This window comes from Ciconia boyciana, chromosome 1, assembly GCF_034638445.1.
Source record: "Ciconia boyciana chromosome 1, ASM3463844v1, whole genome shotgun sequence".
NCBI classification, from domain to species: Eukaryota; Metazoa; Chordata; class Aves; order Ciconiiformes; family Ciconiidae; genus Ciconia; species Ciconia boyciana.
Genome location: NC_132934.1, coordinates 98,075,621 through 98,091,967, shown reverse-complemented (window position 1 = coordinate 98,091,967; position 16,347 = coordinate 98,075,621). Strand labels below are relative to the sequence as shown.

At 39.1% G+C, this 16,347-nt stretch overlaps 1 long non-coding RNA gene across 1 annotated transcript; it reads left to right on the top strand.

Annotated features, from left to right (window-relative positions):
• Nucleotides 1–4,022: 4,022 nt before the first annotated feature.
• LOC140647076 (uncharacterized) lies at nucleotides 4,023–15,399 on the top strand. Its single transcript, XR_012040660.1, has 4 exons — nucleotides 4,023–4,125; nucleotides 8,482–8,562; nucleotides 10,079–10,144; nucleotides 15,289–15,399. It is a non-coding gene; the product is annotated as an uncharacterized lncRNA (long non-coding RNA).
• The last annotated feature ends 948 nt before the right edge of the window (nucleotides 15,400–16,347 follow it).

The following is a 16,347-nucleotide window of genomic DNA, read 5'->3' as shown; positions in this document are numbered from 1 at the left end:
ACCACTGGATATTCAACAACTGCCAGCTCTTTCTGTAGCGCTGTGGTGACGTATCCTTGATCTCTGCCCCATGCGTCCCCGGTGGGGACAATCTCACCTTCCCCTGGGGGCCTGAACTCCTCTGACAGCCCCAGTCAGAGCCCTGTGGCCATGTCCAGGGCAGGCTGGCAGCGCAGGTGCTGCAGGGGACACAACCATTCTCTGCCTGGGACGAGTCATTGGTGCCCTGCAGCCGGTTCTCGCTCTCGCAGGTCCTCCACAACCCTTGTTGGAATGGAGAGGCAGCAATAGCTCATTTCCTGGCTGGCAGAGCCAGAGCCATTTGTGTCTCATGTCTAGCACAAATGACTTTTATAGATGCAGGTACCCACAATAATGCCATTCTTTTGTGATGTCAAATTTTATATTTGTCAATTTTATATTTCCCCAATGACTATATTTAAGGTAATATGCACCTTTTTCTGTTTGAGTAACTTGCCTAAAAAGCTCACAATTAGAGTTGGTAACAACATTTACAGTAAGAGTTTTCCACCAAAAGGTCACTTCAAATAAGATCTAAAACGTTCATCAAAAATTGTTTTGATCTTTCATTTTGGAAAAGCCTGAGGAAATATTTCTTTAAAGCTCTCCTGTTTCAGCACCATTTCACAATATATTTGTTCCCTTAACAATTGTGGATAAATACTACTTACTTTTCAGAATCTCATTTTAAACTGTTTGCTTTTTGTCCCTTTTGGGGTCAATGCTTTTAGAAACCTTGAACTTCTTCAAAGGACAAAGTGTCTTGTGACTACAACTAGTCAGGCTAACGTGCCTTTACAGTGCTTAGCACAATAGAAACCCTCATTTCAGTGGCACCCTCTGGCTGCTACTGCAACAAGTGCATAATCTGTTTTTAGCAAAAGGACTTGGGAAGAAAGTCAGTCAAATGCTCTTCTGAGTTTATTATCAAAGCAAGTATTTAGTACTTGGAGTGGGTCTACAGGGGAAAATGAGAACATTAAATGGAACAAGGACTGAAGAGATAGGAGGCTATGAAATGAAACTAATACATAAATGAAAGGAAAGTGGAAAAATATGTGGCAAGGAGCAGTAATTAGGGCAATGAAAGATATATAGCGAAACAATGAATAGCACCGAAGTTACCTGGATGAAAGGGGACACTTTATAAAAAAAGAGGACCCAAAAGTAAAGGGAAAGAAGGATTTGTATCACTGTTGAAATGAGATGTGAGGAGATGCAGGGAAAGAGAAGTGTGGTGAATTGAACAGGAAAGGAGAGTGGGTGGAAGAAGCAAAGGGAAAACTGTTGGTGCTTTAAGCAGGCTTGGGCAAGTTCTCCAGGGGCTGGAACATTTCCTTTCCTTACCTGTAGCAAGCAGCTAGCATGTACTGTAGCTGGTTAGCCCTTGTTGAGATGTTAAGTGACTTGCTGAAGACTTCAGTGAACTGGTGTCAGCTGCCTCCTCACTGTTCAAAATGCTGCCTGCCTCTGCATGGTAATATTTCTCGACAAGCCTGAGAGCACCCTACTGGAAGATGCTTTTATTGGGGCATTAAGTAATGTGCCTAGCAGTCAGCGTCCAGAGAACAGCTCTGGGATTCTTAGCGGGCAAGAACAGTGTCTTGGAAATCACGAAGGGATTTGTGAGGCCAGATTCTGCGCAACACATTAAACACAGCTAGGCAATTTAGAGGACTTAGATAATGGTTAAGAAGATAAATGCCAAAGGCATGAGAAAAGGTCATTGACCTTTCATTATATCCAACCCTTGTTAGCAATGCTCCTGCATAGTGAATAATCTAGTTTCTTCATCTTGTTTGCCTGACCAGCTGATAAGCCCATTTAAACCTTTGTAATTCAAGCTGATACAATTCACCATACCCTCTTCAAATCTTAATTCAGTCTTCTGCTCCCATCCCCTATTTCAGCTATGTTAGAAATAAGTGAGGCTAAAGCCTATATTTAAGTTTCCTGCACAAATTAAAGGCTAGCTAACCATATTGTGCAGATTCCTTGTAGCAGTAGCAGAGCAGTCCTTTTGATAGCAAAAGCAGTGTGTGGCTGGAGATGGGGCGTCCTGGAAAATCAATTTCCTCCTGAGGGTCTTGGCACCACGGTTCCTGTGGGAACGGGCCCTACATTAATACCTCTCAGCCAGTATCTTGCACTTTAGTCTTTCTCCTTTTAATTCTTAAGAGTAATTTAGGTCAGGGAAGAGAGTGAGAAATCAGCTCCCTTTTGAGAGTCAGGAAGAAAACAACTGTAAGAGCTCCAAGTAAAGCAAGCTCGGACTCATTAACCAGGAACTGCACAAAAGATTTATGGAGTTGCTTGGTGGGTGCATAAACTAACTGCTGGAGAAGATACCAGCAACATCCATACAGAGAAGGGTTACCATGGCAATTCTAGGCTAAAAAAGGGACCCAATTCAGAAGTCCTTCACTACTGGGGGTTGTGAGAACAATATGTGAATCCTGCTTCCTCCTTTATGCACACTTTCATTTTGAATGACAATTTGTAAGGAAGAAGTAAACTGGCTTGTGGTGAACAGAGGAGGCCCCAGGAGGACTGATGACAGGATACCTTTTGCCCAGATGGCTTGAGCAGGACGTGGCAGGGCAAATGAATGTCCCCTTCAGTGAGCTGTTTTGAACCCAGAAAAGATGGGATGTGATCCACTGAAATACCATATATTAGGGCAGGTATTAGCATTTCAGTTGAACTCGGCCATTAAGAGCTCTCATCCTTTCGTCAGTGCTGGCAACCCAGGTCAGTGCTGGCAACACTAACTATTCTTAAAACAGTTCTGTATATTCTTGTAGCTACACTTCCAGCTCTGCTCTTCCTGGCTGTAGCACTTGCTTCATTACTGTGCTACTGTTAGAGGGAGCACGAAGAGCAAACTCTTGCTTGTACCATCAAGTGATCTTGAAATGGAGTTGCATTTGGAGAATGCATGGTTTACTTCTAGAGTTTGTCTGAAGCCTAAACTTCCATGGAAAAGGAGGTGGGGAGGGATGCACACAAATCACACGAATACTAAAATCTGGTGTTAAAATAACAGTACTAGATAAATTCTGGATATTGTGCAAATCCGTTACCCAAGCAGTGACAAAGTTTGGAAATTATCTCGCTGAAGGAAACAGTTTGTTTACTTAATTTGCTCCCTTTCTGCTTTGCCTTGTAACTGGAAATTTGAGGCAGTAACACAACCTGTTTCTTCCTGTGTCGTCTTTTATTCCTTCTCATGCAAAGTTGTCCAAAGAAGAACTGAAAACCTGGATGACTTCTCAGTATGTACATATCCATATTTGTTTTGAATACCTAGCTTTTGTAAGCTACTTCAACACAGAACTAGCTTACAAAACTAGCTTACAAACAGAAATTAGCTACAAACCAATCAGGTATGTAGGTGGTTTTGGGTTTGGTGGGGGGTTTTTTTCTCAGTTCAGGCAAAACCACTGCAAATTGGAGAATGCCACTGTGCTGAAAATGACTGTGAGAAAGACTTGGTTTTGATGATCATCTAGCTTCAAAATGTTTTATGAAAAATCCTATTTTAATACTCTTGCCTACGTTTTAAGCTTTGGTGCAAAACAACTTTATTTCAAAGTATTCACTACCTTGGACTGAAAATTATTAATATTTTCGGGAAGCTTCCTTGGACTGGCAAACAACAACAACATTTTCCTTTTATTTGCTTAAATTTTTGTGTCACCCTGAGTTTTCTGAAAGTCTTCCTAGCCTAAATAAAAAATTTTTACAAATTGTCTTAAAATGCAGTTCCATGCAGAGCTATCTTTTCAGTAGGTTGCTCATGCTAGCAACAGTAGATTGTTGTACCTGTTAAATTCAAATCCTTCCACAAATGACGGAGACATAACTCCTGTTTCATTGTAGGGACAGAAATTAAACAGATCCATAAGAGTTGTCTGTCTCTTGCTCTGTCAGCTGTTATCATGCTAGATGGTGTGCAACGTGTCTAGGCTGTCATGGCTCCTGGTCAAGTGACTGAGAAACAGGCATTGCTCTGTGACATCCAAGAGCAAACCTGCGTGGAAGACAATAGTATGGAGTACAGTCCATGGCATGGAAGATGCAGGGTAGCTCCATCGAGTCCAGGTAAGTATGCAAATTCCTGACTACTTTTACCAATGCTGGCTAATATGAAACTAACAGGAATTATAGCAGCTGGTAGTTATTTCTGGTGCTAGTGACTAACGACACATTATTTTAACAGGAGGGGAAAGAAAAAGCAGTGATTTGTGGTATTCAGTGACTATTGCAATTAGTGGATTGTTCTGCGGGGAGCTGTGAGGTTGGTCCGTAATCACTGAGTATTTCTCTTGGTTTTTTAGCTATCTCTAAGAGCAGTAATACCTTCATAGAGGTACTACATATTGTTTGAAGTCAAATGGAAAAGAACATAGCATCTAATCAAAAGTGTGTTAATGAATGGAGGCACACTGAAAGCAAACATCCAGCTAGAACTTGACCTGAATGGTTGGTCTAAAAAAATATGCTGCTGTGAGAAGTGCCCACTGGATCAGCTGAGCAGTCGGTGCAGCATGCAAAAGATATTTGCACCCTTACTGTTTGAGGAGTTCAGTTTGGCATTTCATTATTTTGATTTAAAAAAAGAATTGTTGATGGCTTGTTAAGATAATTAACTTTTTTTGTTGAGGCCAAAGAACAAAACCCACCCTGAAATCTACAAAATACTTCCAAGGAGGTCAACGTTTGCAATAAAATAACTAGTCCCTTTATATCGATAGGACTTGGGGATCGCCTTAATTCCAGGAAACTGAAGGACCCTGTTGGCTCTGAGCCTGGCTTGCAAGTTGCTATACAAAATTAAATTCTAAGGCTCTCAAAAAAAAAAAAAAACCCAAGTGAGGCTTATGCTACTTGTATGCAGTGCTAAATCAGTAGGTTTTTTGATATAAAACGCACTACGTCTATAACTTTCCTGGCAAGGTACAGGAAGAGTAGGAGAAGATCGTTATTTTTTTAGTTCAAGGTCATTCATCTTTCACTCTTGGTACTCAGTCTTCTAATATTCATGTCCACATATATCAAGGAATCTCTAGATGGCTGTGAATGTGACCTAGCAGATGGAGATTTTCTTTGAAGCTGGAAAGAACATAAAGGAAACAAGTTATTTAATGCATTATTTTGTACTTGTAGTGGTAAAAGTACATCTTAAAAGACCTGGGGTTAGATTTTATTGTAACTAAGTTATTACATCTAAAGTTTAGGCAAGGATGTTGAAGTTCCTGGGATGCCAGAAAGAGGACTGCTGTTTCAAAAACTAGATGCTGCACTTAAGTGACCATCAGTATTACATTGCTTTGCCAAACATTACTGTGAAAACATGAAAATAGGAATAAAGGACAAAATTTTTATATATTCTAAATATTGCATAGTCTACCCATGTGACTATTTTGCACTTAAAGTATTGTGGACTGATATACATTTGCATATATACATATGCATATATGTGTATGTATACATACATATGCATGTATACACACATATGCATTTCTTTACATTCCAGTTCTCAGTGTCAGGCTCCCAGAGCAACTCAGCTGTTTACATACACAAGTACTGTAATATTTATGTAAAATCTTGTCACTGTTACAATTTATTGCTTTTTGTGCCCAGTAGTCTCCTTTCTCTGATGGCAGAAAGCATCCTGGAGGAGGGACTACATTTATCTGTGGTTGCAAAGTGTCAGACACATGGTAGGTAGAGCTAAAAATGAACTGATAATAGATAATTCCTTTGTGTGTTCAGTCCCCCTACTAAGTAAAGGTTTTGGCCTCATGGAGATCATAGACAATATTTATTAAGCTATTTTCAAGTGATCTTCTTTTGGGAAAGCATTAAGCTGAAGTATCTTTTAGTTACCTTTGTCTCCTTCAGCAGCACAGCTACCTAGCCTATAAATGGTACCTTTTTTCCCCCCTCATGTTTAAATGTTTCCTAAAGTTTGAATATACTAATGTCCAAACCTGTTCATCTAAGGTGATGTTCCCTCTCAGCACTTAGAATGCAAATGCTGTGAAATAGTGTTGCATTAGAAAGTGCTAATTAGCTCAACATGAAACACTAAAATGAAGAGAGTGTAGGTAGGCTATCTCCATCAACCTACTAGATTTCTCCTAATAACGTTCTCATTGATATAGAAATACATCTTCTGGTCTCTCCTGACTATTGAATGAGTCCTACACTACTTAAATAATATTAAAAGACTGAATGCTTTGCAGATGTCTAAATGGCCACTTGAAGTTATTTAAATCTTATAGCTACTTTTCTTTGATAATATCTTCTAATAATGAAACAACTCTAAGCATTTTGAAAGCACATCTTTCTTCCTTTTCAATATAAAAGGAGATCAAAACATAGTATTTAATGGGAACACAGTAAAAGTTTAAATTATGGAAAGTTTCTGCCTCCCATTAATAAACCAGAGATTGCAACAGACTTGGAGGAGAGCATACTGAGTTTGTAGCTGCCAGTGAGACCCTCCCTGCTTCAGTGATAGGAAGGAAAGGAAAGGAAAGGGTCATTCAGAACCATTCTGAGTAGTCTCACATCAAAAGGGAATCTGTTCCCTGATTTTCATCATCAGTAGTCAATAGGAAATATTCCCATTTGGATATTTTAGGATTTGAGAAGGACTCAGAACTTTCCAATCATTTTCCTAAAGCTGTCTTAAAATACTATTTCACGTTTTGGTGGAACATTGGAATAACAGGGTTAACAAGGGAAAGTTGAGTCACAGAGAAACTTGAGGCAATGTATCATTCAACAGCTTAAAGTTGAGTGGTTTATAATGTTAAACTGCCTGAACTTTCTTCCAGTTTCCTTGCCTCCCAGATCAGAATAGCACTGCAAAACAGTTTTGTCACACTGAAGTTTTAAGACACAACTTTAATTATGTAGCATACTTTTTTGCATTTAGGCAAAAGGACAGAAAGAGAGAAAGCAGCATGACATCCAGCATGAACATTGCTGGGGTGCCCCTTTGTTCAGATTATCAGAATTTTGACAAAGCAACAGGACAGGAAAGGTAATAAATTCAGAAGAAAAGAAAGGACCTGCAGCAAGAACTGGAGCAATACAGAGTTTGAGTTAATTCATCAAATCCTGCATTGCTTGTAACTAGTCACCTCCATGCATTCAATCAAATTTTCCTTAATTTTCACCTGCCAGGGAAATGCATGTAAGAGACATTTAAAACCACATTTTAGACCAAAAAAGCAGCTACTTCTTAGTAATATTTGACTTGTTTTCTTTAGCTCAGCAAAGTGTTCAGGTCCACCAAGAGGGTTCAGAAATATTTTGTGAAGACTCTTTGCTTTATTTCAACCTTTATTTTTCAGACTATTTGGGGCCAAAGTAAGGAACATGCATTTCATCATGAGCATCATAAGAACAGCTGTTGCAGGTGCTGTGCCTCAGAATTTGTGGGATCTTACATTGGTCATGGCATGAGAAAGAAATTGCTCAGGAAATTATGTTACATATGTCCATATGCAAAAAGCCATTGCTCAAATTTATTTGGGACAAAAAATGGCCTTCATAGCATAGTGCTATTTTCAGGATACTGTTAGGGATTAGGAGTTTGTCCAGAGAACATGCAGACCACATTCATCAACAGAAAGCAACAGCAATTCTCACTTCAAGAAAAATTTCCGATTTACATAAGTAGCCTTGAGTCATGATGCAGGTTTTATAAATGACTTTGTCAATCTAAAAGATGCTTCCTATTCAAATTATGAAGCCCTCGTGAGTACATGCCCATTACTCTGAATAGAGGGGGCATAAAAACATCAGTAGCTCTGACATAAAACTGATATATTATGTAATAATGTTTCATGTAGAACTTGGAGCTTCATTTATCAGCAATGTCTGTAGCTGGGTTTTGTACAGGTTATGAATGAAACCACGAATGCTTCAGTCACGTCACAGATGTTAATAAAATGGCATAATAGAGAGGCTGAGTGAGATGAATTCAGGATGTAATGACTCTTCCAAGCCAAATGCTCCCAAAGATTAGTGGAGCAGGATGGACGGCAATCTCTACTTTACAATGATGCTGGGCATCTTCCTACTGATAGCAAATTGAGCTATCTGCTGTGGGAGCTGATGAAGTATCTAGGTAAAAGGCAGGTTTCTTACCTAACTGTCAGCTTGCATAATTCAGCTCATTCCAGCAGCTTTGACATTTCACTAGTTGCTGTTCTTGACCATTAATTTTCCCTACACCTACGTGCAGATCAAAATTATAACCAGGAAAGCGAGAAGTTAAAATCTAGCAGAATGCACATTTGGAAGGAAAGGTGAAACCAGGTAGAGAACAGGAAAGAAAGGGTGAAAGAGCCAGGATTCAGAAAAGTCTAAGGAGGATCAATTTAAAGCTAAAATGCAAACCAACCCATATAACTGAAAGCTGCTCTTTTTCTCTTACAGTAATCCACCTATTAACAGATTCAGTGTTAAGCCTTCTCGACCACAACCTGGAGCTGGAACTCCTCTGACCAAGCACTTAAGGTTTAGTTTCACTTCTTTAAGAGCTCTTGGCATGTGTCTGCAGCACGGGAATAACACTGCTTCCTGATAGTATTGGCTTGTGTCATGTGCAAGTAGTTAAGTATGACAGGAAGAGACTCCTGCACATAGTAGGTCAAGCCTATTTATTTGCTAACCACCGTGAAAGCCAACTGAAGTCTGGTCACTTTCCTAAGTAAATGCACTCTGCTTTGTATCTGAAAGCAGCTGAGACAAAATTAAAGTCAGCAATGCCTCCTGTGAAGCGCATTGCCTTTGCCTTTATGTCTCTTTAAATATTCCACTCCCTGCTCCTTCTTCCTCTCCAAATACTCTGCTCAGGGAAGGGATGAAGGTTTTCAGAGGTATCCATTACAGCAGTGTGTCATTACCTAGAACAGTATCTTATATCTCTTGTCATTTAGATTGCATTCAGACATAGGAACGTCAACAAGGCTGTAACAGGATTGTTAGGTGATATATCTTAATTTCTTTAGGAGGTTGTGTAGATGGATCTATGGGCTCCTGTGCTGGTATGCTTCTAATTAACTAGAAGGCAGTGGGGTTTCTTAATATCTCACTATTCAACTTGCTAGAAACTATTCTTAGAATAAAGGGAAGTAGCTACATAAACGGCAGAATTCTTGCAAGGGTATCAGGCTCCTTTTGAATGCTTCTGAAATACAAAGATAAATCTTACCTGATGTTTTTGCCACTATCTTTTTAAGGAGAAAACTAGTTTAACTTTTAACAAGAATGTAGAAGAGCATAAGGTTTCATTACTTCTCACATTGAAAACTGAGATTATAGTTAATTCTGTGCTTTTCAGATCTATGCTTTTGATTCCTACAGTGACCACAAATCTGCTCCTGAAAGCTTTTCTTTCCCGCCTCTCTCATCTAGATCCCACATGCTGTTTTTCAAGGTGACATGCTGCTCTTCAAACATAGGAGGAGGTGGGGAAGGAAGAGAGGGAAGAAATCATTCCATTACAAATTGGTGCAAAATGAAATAAGACTTTAAAATGTTACAAAGAAAACATTTAATCTCCCAAAGTATTACAGGAGCAGTGCATCGCCACCTTCTGTACCCCCCTAATCCTATTAGATAACAGCAAGAATAAGCAGCTGACACAATAACAAATGCCAAAAAAATGCTTTTGAACTGCTTGAAAGTATGAGCAAGAAAACTTGAGAGGGATATAAGGCACTGGGAGCGTGATAAGAAGCTGGGAGTATACGGCCTCTAGTCGTCTTCATAATGGCTGTCACTCAAATGTGAGTGACTTGGGAAGATTCTCCCAATGGTATTAAATCCACTGGAGACTTTTTGATCTGGATATCATCTTGCATGAAAGTCCTTATGAATTTCTGCTTTCTTTCAGTATTTTGATGATGTTTCTTTCTCAGGTAAATGAAGGAAAGTATATATGTGGGCTCTGCAATTTGAATGCGTTTTCAAGTAATATGATCATCTGGGTGCATATCTTTGTTTTTCAATGTGTCCTGCAATTTACTAGGCAAGAACGAGGAGGTGGTGAGGTGCTGCTGTTACCTGGGTGCCCCGTCTGCAATAGAATGCTCTGGTGAGTGTCCTGAGCACCTAGTAATTGCTGGGGTTTTGTTGTTTTTCTTTTTTAATCTGCCTCTCCATTCATGAAGTTCAAAATATTTGCATAGCTGTCATTTCTGCCTCTCATTCCACAGAGGAAACTGAGGCAGAGAAGAGAGGAATGAGTTGCACTCAAGGAAACAATGTTAGTGCAGAAATACAGTTTACATCTGAGTCCCTGTCTTTTCTCTGTCTAGTGTATTGTTCCTGTCCTCCCCTTCTCCAGCGGAATAGGGTTAGTCGTTCTCTAACAAAGGGAAGCGTGTTGAGGCCATACAATGTTCCTTTCAGATGCAAACTATAAGAAAGTTTCCTAGGTATCTAACCCCAAACCAGTGAATCTATACTTGTAAATCATACCTGTATTAACACAGATTTTCCAAAATAAAGTTAATTTGTAACCTAACTGAACTTGTGAAAAGTTAGATGTGACTGAAGATCTCCTACTTCCTTATTCCACCCTAGCAATATGAATTAAAACAGGTGCTTCAAAAATTTCTTAATAGGGTCCCCTTTTTTAAGGTGAGTTGAGATCTTGGATGAGGTATTTTGGGTTTTTTTCCACCCCCCTGTTCCCTTCACATAAGGAGAAAATTCAGTGTGAACAGAATCTTGTTGCCAATAAAATATCACTCTGTTACTTAGGACATATATGATTTTAAAGCAAAAGACTTACCCATGCACAAACTAACATGGCTGCGACTATGACAGTTTCACAGGTTACCACACTTGTAATGCAGATAACAAACATCATCTGATGTCTTAGAAGAGGCTTGTGATATGTCTTCTACTCCTAAACAGAAAGTAACACAACTTTAAAACTGGGTTCCAGTGCAGGTAACTTTCAATGCACTTTCCTAAAATTAGGTCAAAGTATGCTTCCAGCTACAAGCAGAGCCCAAATTCAGGAACTAGGGAGGAAAGAGGAGGAAGGGTGAAACAGTTTCGTTCTGCCAAATCAGACTCACAGACTGGAAAGAAGATGAAAATGCACAGCTGGGTTAGCAATGGTATAAAAAAATCAATGTCTCTAGCAAGTACACACGCACCTTTTCTTTAGAAGTCCCTTTTGCTTCAGAACACCTTGTTGAAGTTTTATAGTAGTAAAAAGGAAAGACTTCACCAGAGCTCTGGAGACCTTTGCAAGCTTTAAGCCAATAGCTGTATGTATGCAATCATTTGCTGATTGCACAGCGTAAGTGTGGCAGGGAATAAAGGATTTTGTTTCCAAGATGTAAACTTTTGCTACTTTTATAAATGAGAAGTCACTTTCAGTGAACTGTTACATGAAATACATGATTTGCCCACCACTTTGCCAGTGCCAAATTTCTAGCAGCCACAGGGCTTCCACCTGCTATAAGCCCATGACTAGAGGACACCTTTGTGCCAAAACAGGAGCAATGTATAGGACTGTGGGGAAACTTGGGAATTATTCATGGTCACACTGGGTCTCAGCCTGTGGATAAGCACAGGATTTCAGTATCCATGGCTACTGTTGCAGGTTTGAAAATTTAAGGTTATGGTGAATTTATCTTTTATTCATTGGCTGCCAAATAATTGCATTTTTTTCCTTTGTGCAAGCACCCCATGTTTTAGCTATATGTTGGGGAGAAGGGCTTGTAAATGGAGGGTAGCAAAATCCTACCATATACATATGTTCCACTGCTGCTTGCTTCCAGGTGTGGAGGTGGTATTAGGTGTGCTTCCAAGAAGACTCAGAAGACTGCCTTCAAACTTGTATTTCCCATCATCTTCAGAGATGATGCCTTTAGTTCCAGCCTGTGTGTGCTCAGATGACAAGGGTAGTTTCTTCTGAGTGTTGTTTAGGAGCTGCATGTTCCAGTAGACTTCAAATTCAGCCTCAGATAGAGACGTGAAATTGAATGTACAAGCAAGTAGTGCTGATGTACCATATTTAACATACACTGTGCTGGGAAATTGCTGTATTGTCAGATAGTCTGTAGAAATACAAAGCACACAGATCACTTAAAAGGTTCATGTTTGTTGTTCTGCTCCTTTTCTAGCTCTTCAGTTACTGTTTCAAAATTAGTCCTACGTTTTCATGGTATGTTAAGGAATCGTTCACATCATGGTGTAATCACTTACTAGTGTTACTGTACAATGGCTTAAAAATAGCCTCTATTATAAGCCTAAAACATCTATTTGTTAGGATTGTGGAAGCAGCACTGTTAATATTGTATAGCACTTGTCTGCTATACAGCCTTGGAGTGGGGAGAAGCTAGTCGCAAAACTGTTGTTCTACAACAAGTCTAACATCACTGTTTTTTGTGGAGGTGGCTGGAAGAATCCTGTTCAGTTTGTAATTCACACAAATTATTTATTTTGTAAAAAGAGAGTTTTTGAGGGGAACCTACCTAAACTAAGCCTCTCGCATCTAAAAAGGGTCTTACATTAGCATTGATTAAGCACCAGAGCTGGATACTCAGTCTTTTACTATACTTCATCCACTGAAGAAAGCTTGCATAGTCTGCCTTTTTACAGAGTCAAGTGCAGTAGTACTCGTTGTCATTTGGAGCACTTCTACTAGCACTGACCATTGTGGGCAAAGCAGCAGGTACCTGCTTTGTGCTCACACCTCTGAGGGATGTTAGGCATGTGCATGTCATACTGAGATAATGAAATTATGAATCACTGCTTAATTTTGATTAATGTCAAAGCACTGGAGAAACCTAACTCCAAGTGAGCATCTTTGTGGGAAAGTCCTTTGAGTGCTTCTTGGTGAGAGGTATTGCATTTTTCCAAGCTATTCAAGGGCTTAGAGCTTTCATAGTGATTTCAAAGTCATCAGTGTGCTTAGTTTAATGTGGAGCTGCAAAGTATACTTCTAAGTACTAAGCAGTGCTTGTGCTACCTGAACTGTGAAGTACTTTACAGCAGCAAAATACCCCCAAAAGTCAGCACACCTTTGTGCTCCTAAGGCTCTGGAGCATTTCTGAAAATGTTAAATTCAGATTCAGCTGCTCAAATGTTATAGCCAGAAACTGTCCTATCCGCATTAGTTTCTTGATTCAAGAAAGCTGTGCCTTGTTTGCACATTTTTTAGTGAAAAATAGCTAAAGATTTCTTCACCAAAAGTTGAGAGCCCACAGAACTGTCTGAGAGGTGACTAATTCAGGTATCTTGGGAGAGCACACAACCAAGGAAAGGGATCAAAATAAGTCTTTTTGTAAGTTTATCTGTAATAATCACTGCAATGAGCAAAAGGTGATTTTTAGGTTAGGACCATGGAAAGCAGCTGGCTGTATGTGGAACAGACCTAAGAGCATATTAATACTTCTGCAGAACAGGTATAATTCAATTTACCCTTTTAATGTTCATAGCCAGAACAATCACCATGTTCTTGTGCAAGAGGCATTGAAGAAGTAGGTGGAGAAAAGATGGAGCGTTTCAGCTAACTCATGAGAACAGAGGTTTAAAATAAACTCTTGCTTTCGTAATCAAAACGGGCATATTTCCTAAGAGGAAAACAAGATTTATTTCTTCTTCCCTTTTTAATCAGTACACTTCTCCAAAAATTGGGCTTAATAATTAATCTGAAAGCTTTATGGAATAACAAATGTAAACTTTTATCATATAATATTTAATTACAAATGTCATGCTTCCTTTTTTTTAATTGCCTTTTATTTATAAGGTTCTGCAGATCACTTTAATGGCTTTTCAGTTAATTTTCAATTAATTGGTTTTGGTTTCCATGCTCCCTTATTATGGATGTCTGCAAATTACTTTGTGGATGAGTGAGGAGGAGTGTTGCAGAAGGTTCTGCTTCTATTTCTTTTTCTGAAAAACAAGCTGGTGAAATGGAGCAAGCATTCAGCATAAATTAAAAGCTCACACACATGAAATTTGGAAAGTAGTTTGTAACTATAATTTTAGCTGTTATGATAGAATTGAACTGATGCCCTAGAAACAATATACTTGGTGAGTACTTGAAGTTTATAGAAATTGCCTTGCTGCCAGGGAATGGTTTGAAGTATAGGGGCTTCAGATCTAGCCCAACAAACCCACCCAGCTCCTGGACTCTCATGGTTAAATCAGAATGTGTTTTATTCTTAGTATTAAGAAAAAAACAACCAGACAAAAAAAAAAAAAAAAAAAAAAAAACAAAAACAAAAACCAAAACAAAACCCACACAAAGTGTAAATGGAAGTTTTAAAATATTTGAGACAAAAACTCAGGTAGAGGTAAACTGCCTTCATTTGCTCCAACTCTAAAATGGCTTCCCAGAAAAGGTAGGGCCCGTCATAGCAGCAAGGATACAGTATGCAGTTATACAGTAGAAGTTGCTTGTGATGCCACATTGCCTTTTGAACTGCTAAATGAAGTTTTTAATTACTGAAGTGCTGTGTCTGAAGACAGCCAATGTTCCAAGAGCTGATAAACATTTCCTGTGACCCATAAAACTGTGGGTTTTCTCTGATGATGCAAACAGCCTGCAAAAAAAATGCCACCGTTTATTTTCCTAGATGGTGAGAAAGAATCTGCATCCCATTGGTAATCTGTAAACCATTTACTTTGATTGCTTCTAGTGTTTGGCTTCCTCCATTGCACTGCATTAGTCCTACATGGAATAACAATGCTCTCCAGAACTAGAGGACAGTAAATGGCAGGTGGGAAGGGGCAGCTGTTCAACACTCTGCAATATGTGTATGAAAATGATGAAAATTCTTGAAACTCATTAAGGTTTTCTGAAATAGCTGGAGGTTCACTAAGCAGAATCACAAGCAGTGACCTGAAGGAGGCACTCTTATCCACAAATCAATTTTAATATGTATCTCTTCTACTTCAGAGGTAGACAGACCAAAAGTCAAGCTGATTATAATTAAATAGACGCCAATGTCAACAAGAAGTCTTGTTTTGGCACATGAAACTATGGAATGGTTACCAAATTTCAGATTTCTCTTACAAAACCAGCTGTCTGGTCAAGAACATGAGCTTTTTGCATAAAATGGGGACAAATGCAGGTGCCCATCAAGAATCTTGAAGTTCAAATGTGCCTCATGCTCAGAATGTAAAATGTTTCAATATTGCAGTTGTTTTTATAAAGACATGCCAGTCTTTCCTATTATAAACAAAATCTTTTTTTTATTTTTATCTCAGGTCTGGAAATTGAGAAAGCACAGACTCCTAGCAGTATAACAGGAAAAATGTGAAGATTCCCTGAAGACTGAAATGCAGTGTCTCAAACTAAGTTTGAGGTCATAAAAGGTGTTGTTGAAAACTAAGGTTTTTAAGAAAGCAAGGCTAATGAAGAGATTATCTCAAATTCAGATGAGATGAATTTGCTGTAATTTTGGATGCATATTAAGTAGAAAGACAATTTGAGGGGGGAGGAGGAGGTAGGAGCAAGTGAAACATTATCCGTTGAAGACTAATACATCCCACATTTCACTAAATCAAGGAGAAAAAGGAGCAAGCTGGTATGGACTTCAAGCATTGCCTGCCTACAGGAGATAGGCAAGCTGCTCAGGAGAAGCCTTGTGCATTTCATGCTTCGCATGTGGTACTTCAATATAAACTGCTGTGAAAGTCTAGTCTTAATGACTAGAAATGAGGCCTGTTCCTGAAACTTGAAAGTGAAGGAGAGGGTTCAGAGCCACGTTAGGAGCTGCTATTCAGACTGGGTAAAAAGGACAGATTGCAGTCCATGTATGAAGCAGGTTACCTCCAAAGTCGTACAGTTTTACACATACCAAGGACTATGTTTGGCCTGTTTTCACTGGAGTATCCAGGTCTTAAAGTACATGTATAGATATGATGTTCTTATGATACAGAGAAGAACCAGCATCTCTGTTTTATAGATAGAAATTGAAATGCAGAATAGTTCTCTGCTCACTCTACCACTAACAAATGCCTTCGGAGCTGAAGTTCAACCCTGCTATACCTCATACCTCAAATAGCAGCATCTCTGAGTGTTTGAGAAGGTGAGGGATTGATTTTAGATTTTTCAGGAAATATGGCAGAAATTTCAGATCTTAATAGGGTCAGTGAGATATGAGGGTATGCTTTGAGGACTACGGTCTTGAATTAGAGTATTAACAGAATGTAATTCCTGTGGTCAAAGATATACATGATACCTAGTGTGTTCCTCTACTGTACTCCCCTGAGGATTTGATGTAATAGATGTGTCCTGGCAGCAGTCATTCCCATGGAGCACAA